The sequence below is a fragment of the Triticum aestivum genome, chromosome 3D (assembly GCF_018294505.1).
Source record: "Triticum aestivum cultivar Chinese Spring chromosome 3D, IWGSC CS RefSeq v2.1, whole genome shotgun sequence".
NCBI classification, from domain to species: Eukaryota; Viridiplantae; Streptophyta; class Magnoliopsida; order Poales; family Poaceae; genus Triticum; species Triticum aestivum.
In genome coordinates, this window is record NC_057802.1 from 440,119,324 (window position 1) to 440,125,075 (window position 5,752).

Sequence of the window (5,752 nt, forward strand, 5' to 3'; positions counted from 1 at the left end):
TGTTCACCCAAGATAAGGCAGAAACCAAGCAGGTGCCGGTCGAGGAGGATGGGTCCTCAGGAGCCACCTTTACCATAGGTGCCGGCCTCGACCCAGGCCAAGAGGAAGCATTGGTGAAGTTCTTGTGCGCAAACAAGGAGATATTCGCATGGGAACCCAAGCAGCTGGTGGGGGTCCCGAGAGAGGTGATTCAGCATCACTTAAGGGTGTGCCCCAATGTACGCCTTGTGAAGCAGCGAGCGAGACGGCAGTCCACGGAAAAGCAAGCCTTCATCGTCCAATAAACCCGCAAGTTAGAGGCGGCTGGTGCCATTCGCGAGGTTCGGTACCCCGAATGGCTGGCAAACCCTGTCGTTGTGCCAAAGAAAGGCGGGAAGGAGTGAATGTGTGCCGACTTCACCAACCTCAACAAGGCCCGCCCCCAAGATCCGTTCCTGCTTCCACGCATCGACCAGATCGTCGACTCCACCGCCGAGTGCGACCTGCTGTGCTTCCTGGATGCGTTCTCAGAGTATCACCATATCAAGATGGCGGTAGAAGATGTAGAGAAGACAGCCTTCCTGACCCCGTGTGGGGTGTACTGCTACACTTGCATGCCCTTTGGACTGCGTAACGCGGGCGCAACCTTTCAGCGGTTGATGCACATCGCCTTAGGGCGGCAGCTCAGGAAAACGCGGAGGCCTACATCGATGACATTGTGGTGAAGTCTCAGGAGGCGAGAACCTTGATCCAAGATCTGGAGGAGACTTTCGCGAGTGTGCGCCAGGTGAACTTGCGACTTAACCCGGAGAAGTGCGTGTTTGGTGTCCCTTCCAGCAAGCTGCTGGGTTTCCTCATGTCCCACAGAGGGATCGAGGCGAACCCAGAAAAGATCAAGGCCATTGAAGACATGAGCCCACCGCAGACCCTCAAGGAAATGCAGAAGTTGGCTGGTCGGGTGACTGCGTTGGGGCGCTTCATCTCCAAGCTGGGGGAGCGCGCCCTACCCTTCTTCAAGCTGATGAAGAAGAAGGGCCTGTTCGAGTGGACCCCGGAGGCCGACCGAGATTTTCAAGACCTCAAGAGATACTTGACCAGCCCTCCGGTGATGGTGGCGCCATGGCCCCTCGAGCCCCTAGTGCTTTATCTTGCCGCCACCCCGTACTCTGCCAGCGCGGCTCTGGAGGCGGTTCGGGAAGAGCGCCAAGCCAAAGGCACGTCGCGCGAAGCTACGCTGCCAGCTGAGACGACGCAAGATCATGAAGGCGCCGCAAGATCCCTAGCAGCATCCATAGAGGACCAAGCTCGGCAGGACGACGCCGCCGAGATCCCAACAAGCGATCAAGCGTCGGGAGCTCCACTACCTCAGGAGACGCCCCGACTCCCACAAGACACGAGCCTCACCAACGCGCCAGCTCTCGTAGAGCTCCCGGTGTATTTCGTCAGCATGGTGTAGCGGGACACAAGGGCACGATATCCCATGCCTCAGAAGCTCTTTCTCACGCTCTTGGTGGCCTCGCGTAAGTTGCCGCACTACTTCCAGGGCCACCCCATCAAGGTCGTCTCAGCCTACCCATTGGAGAGAGTGCTTAGGAGCCTCAACTCTGCTGGAATGGTCGCTGAGTGGAACATCGAGTTGCAGGCGTTCCAGTTGGAGTTCAGCACTACCAGGGTCATCAAGGGAGCCGCACTCGCTGATTTCGTGGCAGAATGGACGGATGCCCCGACGCTTGAAGTAGGCGAGGACCAGTCCGCCTCACCGGGAAGTGAGGCGCCTGATGGATGGGTCATGTATTTCGATGGCGCCTTCGCGCCCCAGGGCACGGGGGCTGGAGCAGTACTTATCTTGCCCACCCAAGACAAGCTCTACTACGCCGTGCAGCTCTGCTTTCAGCGGGGCGAAAAGGTCTCCAACGACATCGCAGAATACGAAGGCCTCATAGCCGGCCTGAAAGTTGCGACAACTCTGGGGGTGAAGTGCCTCACCGTTAGGGGTGACTCGCAGCTCCTCATCAACTTCTCCAACAAGGTATACGAGCCGAAGGGCGAGCACATGGAGGCATACCTCGCGGAGGTGCGCAAGATGGAGAAACAGTTCCTGGGCCTGGAGTTGCAGCACGTGCCCCGCGGCACCAACAAGGAAGCTGACGACATCGCTAGGAGGGCATCCAAGTGGCAGCCCCAAGAGCCTAGCGTCTTCGAGGAGTGGCTCTTCAAGCCATCGGCGACACCACCACTTTCAAGGACAGCTCAGCCTCGGGAGGAACTCCCGCAGCCGCCTGCCACAGGAGGCCCAGCCTGTGGCCCGACTTCGGGAGCGCGCCTACTCTTGGCGCTCGAGCCCCAGGAGGGATGCTGGACCAAGGAATTCAAGGAATACCTGATGCAAGGGGCGCTGCCGGAGAAGGAGGAGGACGCAGAGCGCGTGGCCCGCTAAGCCACGACATACTGCATTCGGGACGGTGAGTTGTACAGGAAGCAACCAAATGACGTTTCACTGCGTTGCATCTCCAGGGATCAGGGGAAGGAGTTGCTATCCAACATACACGCTGGGGATTGCGGGCTCCACTCGTCATCATGGACCCTCGTCGGCAAGGCATTCCGCAGCGGATTCTACTGGCCCACGGTGCTCAGTGACGCAACCGAGCTGGTGAAGTCCTGTGAAGCCTGCCAGTTGCACGCCAAGAAGATCCATCAGTCGGCTCAGGGCCTCCAGACCATCCCACTCACATGGCCGTTCGCGGTCTAGGGGCTGGATATCTTGGGCCCATTCCCTTGAGCGCCTGGGGGCTACCGCTACCTCTACGTCACCATTGACAAGTTCACCAAGTGGGCAGAGGTGGAAGCCATCCGCACCATCCCAGCGGGCTCCGCGGTCAAGTTCATCAAGGGTCTCGTGAGCCGTTTCGGGGTCCCCAACTGCATCATCACTGATAACAGCTCGCAGTTCACTAGTAATCTCTTCAAGACATACTGTGCTAACCTTGGAATGCAGATCTGCTACGCTTCGGTGGCGCACCCCAGGAGCAATGGTTAGGCCGAACGCGCCAACGCAGAGGTCCTGAGGGGCCTCAAGACCAGGACCTTCAAGAAGAAGCTCGAGGCCTGCGGCGGGGGCTGGTACGACGAGCTCCAGTCCGTGCTGTGGTCCATCCACACCACCGCCACCAAGCCAACGGGCGAGACCCCGTTTTTCCTCGTCTACGGAGCAGAAGCGGTCCTCCCTCACGAGGTCAAGCATCGCTCCGCACGGGTCCTGGCATTTGATGACGCGCAACAGGATGCCACTCGGGGGATGGACCTCGTGCTGGGGGAGGAACGTCGCCGCGAAGCCGCACTGCGGGCGGCAAGGTATCTGCAGGCGCTGCGTTGATACCGCTGCCGCAACATCCGCTCCAGGACGCTCGAGGCGGGTGACCTCGTCCTGAGGCAGGTCCTCTCCAGGGAAGGGCTGCATAAGCTCTCACCCATGTGGGAGGGCCCGTTCAAGGTCATCCATGTCTCCAGGCTTGGCACCGCGCGCCTGGAGACACAGGACGGGGTACCCATCCAGAACGCCTGGAACATCCAGCACCTCCGGAAGTTCTACCCATGAAGAAAGGCCAAGTGCCTGTGAAGAAGGCCAAGTGCCTGTGAAGATCGCTGCCCGTGACACTCTCACATAATAACGAGTCGGGCTGTACACGCCCCGGAGTCTCAGGAGTGCCGCCCTCGGGCCTTGGGGGCTCCCTCCAGCGTCCTAGTGGCAGCACTTAGCTCCGCGCTGGTGAGAAGACTTGAAGACTAGACTAGGTGCCGGACGCGGCTTTTCATTTGCTTTCCGTAGTTGGCTCGTCTCCTTTTAATTGAAATTTGCTTCTGGTGTTCCTTGCTGATTTGGTTCTGTCGCCTTTTGCCGCTATTTCCGACTTCGGTTTAACCTGTTCTCTCTCTCGCATTCCTCGCGAGGGGGCTAGGCAGGTGCCCTCGCGAGCGTTTTTCCGTTTCTCTGCCTTCCGTCTGTTTTTTCGTGAGGCACCCTCGTTCGAGCCCACAAGCTGGCGCATCTCTCCTAATCCGTGCCCCTCGGGTACCGCGATATGAAGCGCTGCGTCAAGGCTCGGGTGAACGATAAGCCTCCTAGCGAGCTTCCTAACGAATTTTTTGCAGTTCCTAAGCGCCCACTGAGTCAAGGAAGGCCTTGACAGGCACCAGGAAACAAGTACCTCGTGAAGAGGAGGCTACCCCGAGCATGCTAAGCTAAGTTGTCTCTACACAAAACAACGGCACAACACAGAAATGATAAGCATAACATAGTGACTGAGGAATCATGGTTCGATACACGCCCCTCCGGGGCCCATACCGGTTTCTTTTTCGATACAGGAAGGAAAGGAAGAACAAGATAAAAGTGGCACCTGCCCCTATAGTGGTTCACGAGGACGGGCACTTGGCGACGTCCTGAGCTCAGCCGGACCCCTCCTCGCGCTTCACGGAGGCACGGCGACGAGATGACCCGCTGCCACCTTCGAAGCGAGCGCGGCGGCTGGTCGTAGCCACCACTGCTGGAGCTGTCACCAGGGGAAGAGCCACCGTAGCTGGACGAGATGCGGTCGGCACCAATGGCGGATTCGCCCCCCTCCTCGTCCCGACCATCGCCAAGGCCGAGCACCTCCTCGCCGTCGTTCACCTCGGGGCAGCACCCGGCGTGGCGACCATCTTCCCCAAACACCCTCATGTAGAGGGTCGCATCACCATCGTACTTGAAATGGAGGGTGCACCGCCTGCCCAGGCCGCGCGCGCGAGCGAACGTCTGCCAACCGCGGGCCAGAGCTATGTTGCCCGCGACGGAGACCTCGACTGCAACCCAAGAAGCCCTGCTGCAGCAACCGTCCGCCTGCAGCCAGAGCCCACCCGGACCGGAGGCTGGCAGCTCATCGGCGAAGAAGCGCGGGAGCTGAAGCTAGTTGCCGGCCGGGTTCTCCGACCAGACGACAAACTCCGGTAGCACTTCCGCCGAGTGGAAGCGCGGCCGGGGAGGCCATGCAACCATGGCACATCTCCATTCATCGACAGGGCTGCCACGACTGGAACGACCCCTGCCACGCGCAGCGGCGCCACCGCGGGATTGAGGGGCCGCGGCGGGTGTCGCGGTGTGCTTGCGGGGACGGCCGCGTCCACGCTTGGGCGCCGGGGAGCCGGGCCCCTCGTGAGGGGCCTTCCCCTTCTCCGTGGCAGAGAACCTCTTCGACGACGCCATTGGTGTCGGCGATGGAGCACAGCAGAAGAAGCAAGCGGATGGGAAGAGATGGGCGACGGGGGCTCCGCCCCCTCCTCATTTATACCAAGAGAAGGCCAACCAGCGCCCCCCATGATCACAAGTAATGATGGTTTTTCCTTGCATGTCACAGGGACTTGTCAAGTTGGGCAGTTGTCGAGGCAGCGAGGGGAAGCGGAGACGCCCACGTCCGATCAACTGCCACGCGCCGACCAAGACCGCAGGCTATTGGGGCCCGCGGCGCTCCGCACTTGACCTTTGGCTTCGCCTCGAAGCCAAGCCCGAGCGCACCTTGGGCCCGGGGGCTACAGACGGCGTTCTGGGAACGGGGGTCCCCAGACTTGCCTGCCTGCGACCCACGGCGTGGCTCTGCGTGCGGGCCCGTACGGCCCATCTTGATCAACAAGGCATTCAAGACCCTCGCGAGGGGCCAAGCCTCACGAGGCGGACGACGCAAGACCTCTTCGGGAGCGGCCTCACCAGGTTGGCTCGCGAGGGGCGGAGAGTTCAAGGCAAGGC